Source organism: Nerophis lumbriciformis, linkage group LG15 (genome assembly GCF_033978685.3).
Source record: "Nerophis lumbriciformis linkage group LG15, RoL_Nlum_v2.1, whole genome shotgun sequence".
Taxonomy (NCBI): Eukaryota; Metazoa; Chordata; class Actinopteri; order Syngnathiformes; family Syngnathidae; genus Nerophis; species Nerophis lumbriciformis.
In genome coordinates, this window is record NC_084562.2 from 2,163,895 (window position 1) to 2,178,716 (window position 14,822).

A 14,822-nucleotide genomic window follows, 5' to 3' on the forward strand; every position below is an offset into this window, starting at 1 on the left:
GTTTTAAGCAAAAGGTTGCTAAAGCTGAAGATGACCCATTTGACTAACAGGACTGAAAGGATACCAACACAGAATTAGCATGAAATATAGTCCAATGATATATAGGGAGGCAGCACGGTGGAACAGGGGTTAGTTAGTGCATGTGCCTCACGATACGAAGGTCCTGAGTAGTCCTAAATTCAATCCCGGGTTCGGGATCTTTCTGTGTGGAGTTTGCATGTTCTCCCTGTGACTGCGTGGGTTCCCTCCGGGTACTCCGGCTTCCTCCCACCTCCAAAGACATGCACCTGGGGATAGGTTGATTGGCAACACTAAATTGGCCCTAGTGTGTGAATGTGAGTGTGAATGTTGTCTGTCTATCTGTGTTGGCCCTGCGATGAGGTGGCGACTTGTACAGGGTGTACCCCGCCTTCCGCCCGAATGCAGCTGTGATAGGCTCCAGCACCCCCCGCCAACCCAAAAGGGACAAGCGGTAGAAAATGGTTGGATGGATATATAGGGAACTATAACTTGTATTGTCTTTAAGTGGAAGTGGAGTGGTAATTTATTTCGTGGCGACGCCTAGTGTCCACAATAATTTGTGAAGTTAAGCTCAGGATGCAGTAAGTTGATTGATGCGGACACGTTTGTTCCTGGATACTTTCTAATACGCTCATGCCTTGGAGACTTTGTACAAGTAATATGCATCTATTATTTGATTGGCAACACTAAATTGGCCCTAGTGTGTGAATGTGAGGGTGAATGTTGTCTGTCTATCTGTGTTGGCCCTGTGATGAGATGGCGATTTGTCCAGAGTGTACCCCGCCTTCCGCCCGATTGCAACTGAGATAGGCTCCAGCCCCCCCCCCCCCCCCCTCCATAAAGGGACAAGCGGTAGAAAATGGATGGATGGATGGATGGATGGATGGATGGATGGATGGATATATAGGGACAAGCGGTAGAAAATGGACGAATATATATATATATATATATATATATATATATATATATATATTTTTTTTTTTAAATTATATATATTTATTAATTATATATTTTCTTATATTATATATTTTCAAATACATTTTCTTAACAGAGTGGTAATTTATTGTGATATAACAGACCACTATGATTGCAGTATTGCTGTGAAGTATAATAATATTGTGTCATTTGTTATAGTTACATACTTTACATACAGTTAAACGCTGTGGGGTCCTGGTGTATGTTTTACAGTGCGGCGCAGCAAACGCCACAGCAAAGGTCCTGTCTTACGCGCTAGCATTAGCTAATAGCTAGAAATCGACACACGTTTTTTTTCTCCAATGGAAGGTAGTAAGGGAGAGTAAAGGACCGGGCTGACAAGTGGATGATAATCATTGAATTAAAGAAAGAAATCATCAGAATGTCCGAGCGTGTCGCCAACTTGGCGAAGCAGTTCGAGTGAATCACTGCTAGTCTGAACCAGAATGTTGAACTGATATCCACATTTTAGCCATGGAATTTTTTTAATCTGCTGATGGTGTGTTTGACGGAGGCATTCCATATTATTACTTACTTCATAAAACTACTGGAGTTGTTAGTAATACATTATGTTGTATTGTATTTCAAAGTTTGTTATTTTTAAGAGACATTTTATGTTAAAATTGTCATGTTTTGGGGTGGCCAAGCACCGATCAAAATAATTTCAATTCATTTCAATGGGAGTCGTTGAGATGCATGTGTTTTGAGTTAATAGCTTCGACATAGAACCAACTAGTTTTAAAGTTGAGCTGCTAATATATTTTAAAAATCAACAAATATGAATAATTTGGGTGACATGACTGCTGAGATTTTAACGCCCTCTAGTCATTGTTGGAATATTATGGAATTTAGCGCACAGAAAAACAAATGAATAAACTTCCATTTTGGCTTTCATATGTCCTATAGAGCAGTGGTCCCCAACCACCGGGCCGCGGCCCGGTACCGGTCCGTGGATCGATTGGTACCGGGCCGCACAAGAAAAAGAAAAAAAAAAAAATATATATATATATATATTATTTATTAAATCAACATAAAAACACAAGATACACTTACAATTAGTGCACCAACCCAAAAAACCTCCCTCCCCTATTTACACTCATTCACACAAAAGGGTTGTTTCTTTCTGTTATTAATATTTCTGGTTCCTATGTTGTATATCAATTAGGGATGTCCGATAATGGCTTTTTTGCCGATATCCGATATTCCGATATTGTCCAACTCTTTAATTAACGATACCGATATCAACTGATACCGATATATACAGTCGTGGAATTAACACATTATTATGCTTAATTTGGACAACCAGGTATTGTGAAGATAAGGTACTTTAAAAAAAAAAAACATAAAATAAAACAAGATAAATAAATTAAAAACATTTTCTTGAATAAAAAAGAAAGTAAAACAATATAAAAACAGTTACATAGAAACTAGTAATGAATGAAAATTAGTAAAATTAACTGTTAAAGGTTAGTACTATTAGTGGACCAGCAGCACGCACAATCATGTGTGCTTACGGACTGTATCCCTTGCAGACTGTATTGATATATATTGATATATAATGTAGGAACCAAAATATTAATAATAGAAAGAAACAACCCTTTTGTATGAATGAGTGTAAATGGGGGAGGGAGGTTTTTTGGGTTGGTGCACTTATTGTAAGTGTATCTTGTGTTTTTTATGTTGATTTAATTAAAAAAATAAAAATAAAAATAATGATACCGATAATAAAAAAAACGATACCGATAATTTCCGATATTACATTTTAACGCATTTATCGGCCGATAATATTGGCAGGCCGATATTATCGGACATCTCTAATATCAATATAGATCAATACAGTCTGCAGGGATACAGTCTGTAAGCACACATGATTGTATTTTTTTTATGACAAAAAAACAAACAAACAAAAAAAACTTTCCCCCCCCCCGGTCCGTGGGACAAATTTTCAAGCGTTGACCGGTCCGCAGTTACAAAAAGGTTGGGGACCACTGCTACAGAGGATGTGAATGATGCAACCTGCTGTCCACCACGTGACTTGTGGAATATTCCACTTTCTTCAGATGTGTTAGAGTATAACAGAACAGAGTTAAAACCCACTGACATGACTAACGTGTAAATTATAAAAATAATAACCTTAAAGTTGGGATAAGGAGTAACACAAACATGTAATGAACAACACATTTCTGAAGGATTTAAATTATTACAGTTCATGTTCTAAGTCTTTATGTGTGTTTTTAACACGACAAATGCATGTGTCCAAATGTTGTGTGTGTGTGTGTGTGTGTGTGTGTGTGTGTGTGTGTGCGTTTTACAATATTTAGGAAATACATGAATGTCAGCTACACTGTTTATGTGTATACCGGTGACAAGGCGCATTATCATTAGCAGTACATTTATTAACATTTAAACAAAATATTTTCGCTAAAAGGTTTCCAGTAGCAGCAACACCCTGTGTAGCACACAGGACAGTAATAACAGTTTGTGTAATCGTCTTTTTAAAAAGCTGAGACAATAAAAATCACTCTGCGGGCTGCAAATGTCTCCCGGCCCACACCTTGGACACTCCTAATTATACCTTTGTAAAAAAAAAAAAACGGACGCCATGAGGACCGTCATATTAGGCAGGTAACTCACAAAGAATACTATTTACAAAAATGTAGCGTCAAATATCATGAAATCTAAATTATATGAATAAACAGTATATTAGAACTATTATTACAATTTTTGAAATACACAAAAAAGAAATTCCTTGAATGTGTTTGAATATAATAAAAAAAAATACATAGAAGAGTACTACTAAGGGCTGAAATTATAAATGTAAAATGTAATAAGAATATCAATATTCTTTCATCTGATGCTGTTTTTTCAAAATTCAACTGAAGTTACAAATTGGGTTTCCTGTATTTTCACAATACATTGACATACATATGGGAACTATTAAGAGCAGGCATGATTTCATTACAACAAAGAGGAATTCAAGTTGTATATTGTATGCTTGCTTGATGCTTAATAAAATAGATTTTACTTGAACAATCGGCGACCCAATATCACATTTTTTGATGACTGTGGACCTTTTCCCCTTTTCCAACACTAAATTTGGGAAAGACAGACACATTTTAATAATGGTCGACACGTCGACGTAAGAGGTTACTAAAATATTTGGTTGGGATAAGTTCCAGCACCCTCCACGACCCCATAAGGGACAAGCGGTAGAAAAATGGATGGATGGATGGGTTGTCGACATGAGCAGCTTCAGTCGACTTGCATCTGTGTCCAAAAATTGAAAGTTTTTTTTGAAAAGTTAATTTCAATTATGCAAGCAAGTAATTTACTGTGATTAATCACCATAAATCAAAATGGTGGTCAGTCTTATAACAAAAATAATGGTTCGACAGCACAAATTTTGACGTGACCAAAAAATATGCTTTTGCAAAAAAAAGGCGGGAGATTCAAAACCCTGCGATGAGGTGGCGACTTGTCCAGGGTGTACACCGCCTTCCGCCCGATTGTAGCTGAGATAGGCTCCAGCGCCCCCCGCGACCCCAAAATAAATAAGCGGTAGAAAATGGATGGATGGATGGAGATACAAAACCACTTGTTGACATAAACAAAACCATTTTTCAAGTTTTTTCAAATTCAACAACTTAGACCAGTGGTTCTCACACTGTTTTTCACCAAGTACCACCATGAATTGATTAACGTGGGCCACGACTTAAACAAGTTGAAAACTTATTGGGGTGTTACCATTTAGTGGTCAATTGTATCGAATATGTACTGTACTGTGCAATCTACTAATAAAAGTCTCAATCAATCAATCAATCAATCAATCAAAGAAAACACTTGGCTCTCCAAGTACCGCCATAATGACCACCACTAAAATTACAGTAGTGTGGTAGGCTTAAGTATTCACGAAAACAAGACAGAAGTTTTATATAACAAGTATATTTAATATTTTGGCCACTGTAACATTACACGCAGTTTGAACAGTAACACTGTGTTTGAATATTTAATTAAATTATTCTTTAGCGTACCACTAGATGGAGCTTGCGTACCAGTAGAGGGTAAGTAACAAGTAATAAGAAGACACTATTTACCCCAGGACTCTATAATCTAGAGATGATTATTGGTGTCATTATCCACTTTGAATTGGCCACTAGGCATTTACATGAAATTGTAACACTGAAGAATGCGAGAAGAAAAAGTGAAGAAAAAAAAACATTAAAAAAAAGCAAACCAATTATGTTTCGCACATGAGCATTCATCCATCAGATTTTTTTTGGTCATTCATTAATGTCACAGACAATTTGATTAAATGGGGGAGAGGCCCACAGCAGCACCAGCTGCTCGTTGAGAAGAGCATTACATGCTTTCATGCCAGTGTGTCTACAAATCTCTTAACTAGAATTGTCGCTAGGGGGATATTTTTTTTAAAGCATATTATACAATTTCCTGGTCCTATATTAAGCATTTTCAAGCATAAAAATGGCTAAATAAACGAAAAAATGTATTACTTATTATCTCTAACTGTTACTCCTGGTAACAGTAAGAGATGCTACCACAGTAGAAGCATTTAAGTCCCTTCTTAAAACTCATTTGTATAGTCTAGCCTTTAAATAGACCCCCCTTTTAGACCAGTTGATCTGCCATTTCTTTTCTTTTCTCCTCTGCCCCCCTCTCCCTTGTGGAGGGGGGGGCAGGTCAACTCTGGCTGTCCAGAGTCGGGACCCGGGGTGGACCGCTCGCCTGTGCATCGGTTGGGGACATCTCTGCGCTGCTGACCCGTCTCCGCTCGGGATGGTCTCCTGCTGGCCCCACTATGGACTGGACTCTCACTATTATGTTAGATCCACTATGGACTGGACTTTCACAATATTATGCTAGACCCACTCGACGTCCATTGCATCCGGTCACCCCTAGAGTGGGGTAGGTTGGGGGGGGGGTCCTCTCCAAGGTTTCTCATAGTCACTCACATCGACATCCCACTGGGTTGTGAGTTTTTCCTTGCCCTTATGTGGGCTCTGAACCGAGGATGTCGCCGTGGCTTGTGCAGCCCTTTGAGACACTTGTGATTTAGGGCTATATAAATAAACATTGATTGATTGATTGATTGATACTATTGCAGTATTGGCCACTAGGGGAGACCAAACCAATCAGAGTGTGCTGGTCAGTATTGTGGCCACTGATTTGCAACAATACTACGAAAGATTGTGTAAATGTTTATTTACATGCTTTAATTGTTTCCAAACCGTGCCTGTAACGCGGCAGTAAAACGGCTGATCAAACAAAACAGAAGTCATCGTCATGTACTATTAGCTGCGGAAGCTAGCTTTCCAATCAGCGAAACAGACTCAATAACTCCACGGTGATGTTTTGGTGAATTTACGGAACTGAAACAATACAAAAAGAATACCATTGTAAGTTAATAATACTAACACAGACACTCATAAAGTACATTCACTCAATGTTAACGACGCGAGCTTGATTACATTACGATAGCACGTACGAATGTGCATTAAAACACTCCTACTGACATCACACGGTTTTAGTTAGTATGAATTGTTTTAGTTATAATGCAAAACTTGTAAACATTGCTTGGAGTGATGAATAAAGACTACTTTTGAGCAGCAACGCTATGGACTCATACAATTCAAGGAACGAAACAGGAAGTACATTTTCAACCCGCAGCACTTGAAGTCAGCGAACTCTTCCAAAAGATGTCATCCAAGCACAAACAATAACACAACTTTCAGTGTCTCCGTTGGCGTTCTAAGAATACTATTTGTTGAACACATAAAATTAGGGCCGTTAGTAAAGAAAATAATCAATAAATTAGCCGCACCGTTTTATAAGCCACGTGGTTGAGTTGAGTTTGAGTTTATTTGGAACATGCATGCATACAACATGATACATCACAATTTCCAGTTTCTCTTTTCAACATGTTCGAAAAAGAGTAGGAAGAAGCAGAGCCTATTTAATCCTACCCCTTTTCTTTTACATAAGTTGCTAAAACGTTTGTTCACTTCCTGTTCTCAGTTTATTCACAATATACTCCGTAAGTAATCTCAATAAAAAATAAATAAATGAAAGCAGCTGAGATAGGCTCCAGCACCCCCTGCGACCCCAAAAGGGACAAGCGGTAGAAAATGGATGGATGGAAATAAATAATAACTGGTGAAGTAAGTTGTATTTCATATGATGAGATGAGTAGGATTATTTTGAGAATGAATGAATGGATGGATGAAATAAATTCAGAATGTTTATCATGGTTCTTCTTCTTTGTACTTTGTAAACACGTTAAGTCACCCACATGTGCGGTCCTCTCCAAGGTTTCTCATTGTCATCCCACTGGGTTGAGTTTTTCCTTGCCCTGATGTGGGATCTGAACCGAGGATGTCGTTGTGGCTTGTGCAGCCCTTTGAGACACTTGGGATTTAGGGCTACATAAATAAACATTGATTGATTCACAGACAGTCCCATTATAATGTGTTTATTAGCGAGGTTGACATAGGGTTCCACTGTGTGTAATCTCTATCTATCAATTTGCAGATTTTGAACTTTTACTGTGTGTAAGTTTCAAATAAAGGAGACCTAAAAAGCAAGGTAACACATTTCAGTTGAGCCTGGACAGAATGGCGAGAATGAACGGCGTCAATGAACCTTGTTGACGGCACGTGGTTTAATGATAAAGATGTATGTGTCCCGTCACCTACGAGCGTTCCCACCATCATCATCATCATCATCATCCTCCTCCTCTCAGTCCTCTCCACTTCCTGACGTGGTAACTTGAATGGCTCCTACTTGTGATGTTGTTAACACTTCCTCTGCTCCCACAGCTCCTTGCAGACTCGCTGCCTGACTCATGCCTGTCCCTTTTTTTCCCACTAGCCAAGCCTTCGCCGCCCAGCTCTTCGCCGCCGTGCATCATACGGCTCGGCCCCGAGGTCATGGATCTCACACTCCGATACCCCAGCTGGCGCTTTGCTCTCGCAACGCTGAACTGGTGGAAGAGAATAGTCTAGAAGAGACGATGCACGGCGTTTCCCATGGGACGGTGACAACGTCATTGTCGAAGTTACACAATTGGCCGTGACGTATGTGCATGTCAATTTTTGAAAAGGCTAAAAACAAAAACGTACATGGATACAGTATTTAAAGACAAATATTTGTGTTAAGATGTATGTTTTGAAAAGGCTAAAAACAAAAACTTACATGGATACAGTATTTAAAGACAAATATTTGTGTTAAGACGTATGTTTTGAAAAGGCTAAAAACAAAAACTTACATGGATACAGTATTTAAAGACAAATATTTATGTTAGGATTAGTATTAGTAGAAGTGGGAATCTTTGTGCAGATTTGCTTACAATTTAGGCCTCAGTAGCCACGACAACAACACAACACTTCCTCATTATGCACCAATGATGGTTACAGCCAGCGAGGTTGCATTCATGAACCCCCGGAATTATTAACGTCAACATTACAACTCAAAAGTCGTTTTTTTTGCATGATATCATTGTATGAGTTTGTTGTGGGAACATTTTTGAATAAATTATTTAGTTATCATTTTACAAACCCCGTTTCCATATGAGTTGGGAAATTGTGTGAGATGTAAATATAAACGGAATACAATGATTTGCAAATCCTTTTCAACCCATATTCAATTGAATGCACTACAAAGACAAGATATTTGATGTTCAAACTCATAAACATAATTTTTTTTTTGCAAATAATAATTAACTTAGAATTTCATGGCTGCAATACGTGCCAAAGTAGTTGGGAAAGGGCATGTTCACCACTGTGTTACATCACCTTTTCTTTTAACAACACTCAATAAACGATTAGGAACTGAGGAAACTAATTGTTGAAGCTTTGAAAGTGGAATTCTTTCCCATTCTTGTTTTATGTAGAGCTTCAGTCGTTCAACAGTCTCCGCTGTCGTATTTTACGCTTAATAATGCGCCACACATTTTCGATGGGAGACAGGTCTGGACTGCAGGCGGACCAGGAAAGTACCCGCACTCTTTTTTTACGAAGCCACGCTGTTGTAACACGTGCTGAATGTGGCTTGGCATTGTCTTGCTGAAATAAGCAGGGGCTTCCATGAAAAAGACGACCCTTAGATGGGAGCATATGTTGTTCCAAAACCTGTATGTACCTTTCAGCATTAATGGTGCCTTCACAGATGTGTAAGTTACCCATGCCATGGGCACTAATGCACCCCCATACCATCACAGATGCTGGCTTTTGAACTTTGCGTCGATAACAGTCTGGATGGTTCGCTTCCCCTTTGGTCCGGATGACACGATGTCGAATATTTCCAAAAACAATTTGAAATGTGGACTCGTCAGACCACAGAACACTTTTCCACTTTGCATGAGTCCATCTTAGATGATCTCGGGCCCAGAGAAGCCGGTGGCGTTTCTGGATGTTGTTGATAAATGGCTTTCGCCTTGCATAGTAGAGCTTTAACTTGCACTTACAGATGTAGCGACCAACTGTATTTAGTGACAGTGGTTTTCTGAAGTGTTCCTGAGCCCATGTGGTGATATCTTTTAGAGATTGATGTCGGTTTTTGATACAGTGCCGTCTGAGGGATCGAAAGTCACGGTCATTCAATGTTGGTTTCCGGCCATGCCGCTTACGTGGAGTGATTTCTCCAGATTCTCTGAACCTTTTGATGATATTATGGACCGTAGATGTTGAAATCCCTAAATTTCTTGCAATTGCACTTTGAGAAAGGTTGTTTTTAAACTGTTTCCCTATTTGCTCACGCAGTTGTGGACAAAGGGGTGTACCTCGCCCCATCCTTTCTTGTGAAAGACTGAGCATTTTTTGGGAAGCTGTTTTATACCCAATCATGGCACCTACCTGTTCCCAATTAGCCTGCACACCTGTGGGATGTTCCAAATAAGTGTTTGATGAGCATTCCTCAACTTTATCAGTATTTATTGCAACCTTTCCCAACTTCTTTGTCACGTGTTGCTGGCATCAAATTCTAAAGTTAATGAATATTTGCAAAAAAAAAAAAGTTTATCAGTTTGAACATCAAATAAGTTGTCTGTGTAGCATATTCAACTGAATATGGGTTGAAAATGATTTGCAAATCATTGTATTCCTTTTATATTTACATCTAACACAATTTCCCAACTCATATGGAAACGGGGTTTGTAATTTATATTATTTAATTATTTCAATATCCAGTCTGTTCAACTTAATGTCACAAAATTCCATAAAAATAAAAAGGTATTATTGTTTTTTTCACCCACATCTGCGGTCCTCTCCAAGGTTTCTCATAGTCATTCACATTGATGTCCCACTGGTTTGTGAGTTTTTCCTTGCCCTTATGTGGGCTCTGAACCGAGGATGTCGTTGTGGCTTGTGCAGCCCTTTGAGACATTTGTGATTTGGGGCTATATAAATAAACATTGATAAACATTGATGTTTTCCAATTTATAAGTTCCAGTTCAGGAACAAGTTCAGGTCCTGTTTAAGCACCGGCACCGTACCATATGTGGTACTAGTATCGGTTAAAATGTAAACAATACCCATCCCTAAGTCAAGATAGCTTAGCATCTTATTCTGGGTTTTGCTCCGTTTGTGTCCGTGCTCGTTCCACTTCCAGAATTTAGCATCACTTGAACATTGGCTACTAAAATAATTGGTAATTGGACATTTGTCCATCAAATCCCAATCGTGACGCATCTATAGGTACACCTAATTCTTAGCATCAATATTCCAGCTTTTTCTCCTCACATTGTGCCTTTTTGCTCAATGTTTTCACATTTACTCTTTATTTTTTGATTATCAATTTTTTACAACGTGCAACAGACCCATAGAAAATGAGCCGTGGTCCACAAATGGCCTGGGGCCGCACTTTTAGATCTCATTGGAAAATGTATTTCACTGGAAAAGCAAAGTGTTACAAATAATGGAAGAGTGTCTCCATGCTTAATAACACTATCACTCGCCATGACTCCCGTCAATCAAAGGCTGGGCTGCATGCTTGTGGAGGTGTCCAGCACACTTCCACATCTCGCCTTTCACGGCGGTGGTAATGCACACTCCCTGCGCTTGTAGAGGTGCACTGCACACATACTTCGCCTTTTGAGACCAGTTGTATTCGATTACTGAGTAGATGCATGATGCAAGAAACACTTCCTGTCTTTCCTTTTTAACGCATATTGCATGGGAAGTTTAAAACATTTAGAAGAGACTAGTCACAAAGATGACTAGAGAGCTCCTGTTGCACATGGAGATAAAATAGTGTCTTTTTATGCAACCAACCAAAATATGGATTTGAAATAAAAACAAAATTTTCAAACAAAAAACACTTTTGGTCGCAAATTATTTTTTTGGTTTCAAGTCCTTTTTTGGTTACGACTCAACATCAGTCTTGTGGGCGGGGCCTACTCTGAACAATATTTATATATAACAAGTCTTTTTATTGGTCTATACCAGGGGCGTCAGACTCATTTTAGATCGGGGGCCACATGGAGAAAAACCTACTCCCAATTGGGCCGGACTGGTAAAATCACGGCACGATAACATAAAAATAAAGACAACTTCTGGTTGTTTTCTTTGTTTAAAAATAGAACAAGCACATTCTGAAATTATACAAATCATAATGTTTTTTTTTTGTTTTTTTTACACCTACATGTTGTGGTTCTATCTTTTTTTGTCGTTATTTATATTTTCTGAATAAATTATGTGATAATGTTCATTAGTCAACTCATTGGTGTTAATTTTCAATCCCTCAAGATAACATTGTTTTATATCAAAATCAAATTACAGTTTGTTATTTATGTAGTTTGATCATTTTCCTCGACTGATGTACTTAACATCATGTGGTTCATTTTGTACATATATAGCATCATCAAGGAATTGCTATTGCGACATCCAGTGGACACATTTAGAACAGCTGTTTCTTTCATTCAAAAATTTCAGGTAAATTTTTATACTGAGCAAACTCATCCCGCGGGCCGAATAAAACCTGTTCGCGGCCCTGATCCAACCCTCGGGCCATACGTTTGACACCCTTGGTCTATACCAGGGGTCGGCAACCCGCGGCTCCAGAGCCGCATGCGGCTCTTTAGCGCCGCCCTAGTGGCTCTCTGGAGCTTTTTCAAAAAATGTATGAAAAATGGAAAAAGATGAGGGGAAAAACATCTATTTTTGTTTTAATATGGTTTCTGTAGGAGGACAAACATGACACAAATCTCCCTAATTGTTACAAAGCACACTGTTTATATTAAACATGCTTCACTGATTCGAGTATTTGGCGAGCGCCGTTTTGTCCTACTAATTTTGGCGGTCCTTGAACTCACCTAGTTTGTTTACATGTATAACTTTCTCCGACTTTCTAGGACGTGTTTTATGCCACTCATTTTTCTGTCTCATTTTGTCCACCAAACTTTTAAGGTTGTGCATGAAAGGTGAGTTTTGTTGATGTTATTGACTTGTGTGGAGTGCTAATCAGACATATTTGGTCACTGCATGACTGCAAGCTAATCGATGCTAACAGGCTATTTAGGCTAGCTATATGTACATATTGCATCATTATGCCTCATTTGTAGCTATATTTGAGCTCATTTAGTTTCCTTTAAGTCCTCTTAATTCCATGACACACTATCTGTATGTAATATGGCTTTTAATTTTTTGCGGCTCCAGCATACTTGCCAACCTTGAGACCTCCGATTTCGGGAGGTGGGGGGTGGGGGGTGGGGGGCGTGGTTGGGGGCGTGGTTAATATATATATATATATATATATATATATATATATATTATATATATATATATATATATATATATATATATATATATATATATATATAAGAAATACTTGACTTTCAGTGAATTCTAGCTATATATATTTTATTATATATATATATATATATATATATATATATATATATATATATATATATATATACATATATATATATATATATATATATATATATATATATATATATATATATATATAAATAAATAAAATAAATACTTGAATTTCAGTGTTCATTTATTTACACATATACACACACATAACACTCCTCTACTCATTGTTGAGTTAAGGGTTGAATTGTCCATCCTTGTTCTATTCTCTGTCACTATTTCAGAACACACACATTATACAAATATACATTATAAAATCAATAAGAAAACGGGAGCTCTAATTTGGGAGTCTGAATTAGGATCAGAAGTTCCTATATAAACATTGCGCACTCACGTCGCCATTTTGTATTGATTACTGCAGCTGTGCACTGGATTCATTCACAAATACAAACTATAACTCACAAACACTTTAGAGTTAGGCTCCACCATCAGAATGTGTACTTAAACTTATAAAGATCACATGGATATTATTCAGTGAGTTGATTCACCAAAACTAACCTGTTATACAGGAGGAAAAAGCACACAGGACGTTTCAATTGTTCACAGACTGCAGGTCGCTCTCATCAGAATGACAAGACACTTCCGGTCTGCAGGTGATAGCATTCAATTGGGAAGAAACGCCCTACTGCCCCCTACTGACCAATGTGAATACTGATAAATGTGGAATGACAGCTCCAAAAACGAATTCAAACCACAAAATAAACTAAATAAATCAACACAAAAATGTGACACATTATGGGTGGGTCACATGTGCATGTACAACAGGCTGTCAACACGTCACTCAGGTCCGCATGGAGCTGGAGGGGGCGTGGCCTCCAGCTCCGCCTGAATTTCGGGAGATTTTCGGGAGAAAATTTGTCCCGGGAGGTTTTCGGGAGAGGTGCTGAATTTCGGGAGTCTCCCGGAAATTCCGGGAGGGTTGGCAAGTATGGGCTCCAGACAGATTTGTTTTTGTATTTTTGATCCAATATGGCTCTTTCAACATTTTGGGTTGCCGACCCCTGGTCTATACCATATATGGGCATGACTGCTGACTTCTTCCGCCCTCAACACATTTGGAGACACCCAATACTAGGGGTGGGCAAGACTGACCAATGAAAAGGCCTCTAACACATTTTTCATAGGAGGCCCCGCCTACAAGCACAAAGTTGAGTAGTAACCAAAAAAAACCCCAAAAAAGATTTATAACCAAAAAAATAGTTAGCAACCAAAACGTTTTTGTTTAAAATTAAATTTGTATTCTTTATTTTTTATTTGTAATACATTTTTTTGGTTTACAAATCATTCATTTTGGATGCAAATCTTTTTTATTGATCTCTTTTTTAATTACAAATCCATGTTTTGCTTGGTTGCATAAAAAGACACACATGTATCTCCATAGTTACATAGAGAGGGCTATTTTCTTTTTAAATCAAAATGCTGTAGCCCTGACAAAATAAATAAACAAAAATCAATAATCCACTTCAGAAATAACATATGAATAATAGTGAGGGATCGAAGTCAGCCCCCCCAAACCCCTTCCGGTTGTTAGCTTTCTGGAAGTTGAATACGACTGCAGTATAGGATAAGATAGGATATACTTTACTTATCTCGCAGTGGGGAACGTTTTTACGATGGCAACACTGATCCCTCCTGCTATGTTTTCTTATTCTCTGGCAGACCAGAAAAACTGTGTCAACAAATGGCGTTCTCTTGCTTAGCACCACAGGTAGCGCCAAATGTATTTGTGGCGGGCCCCCACAAATACATGAAAATATGGCAAACACTGATGTATGTGAAGCCAACAGGCAGCACAGTCGGATAAATTATGGCGAGAGATTTCTAAAACAACACATTTTTGCGCAGGGTAAAGAAATTAAATTCATTTAGACGAAAGCTCAAGCATGCTCACTATTCAATAGCGGGATCATTTTACCACTTGTTATTACTCTGGGA

At 38.3% G+C, this 14,822-nt stretch overlaps 1 protein-coding gene across 1 annotated transcript in view; it reads right to left on the bottom strand.

Moving 5' to 3' along the window:
- Positions 1-14,822, bottom strand: part of LOC133616227 (neurotrophic factor BDNF precursor form) — a 50,211-nt gene that overhangs the window by 19,102 nt on the left and 16,287 nt on the right. The gene's annotated exons all lie outside the window — the stretch shown is intronic.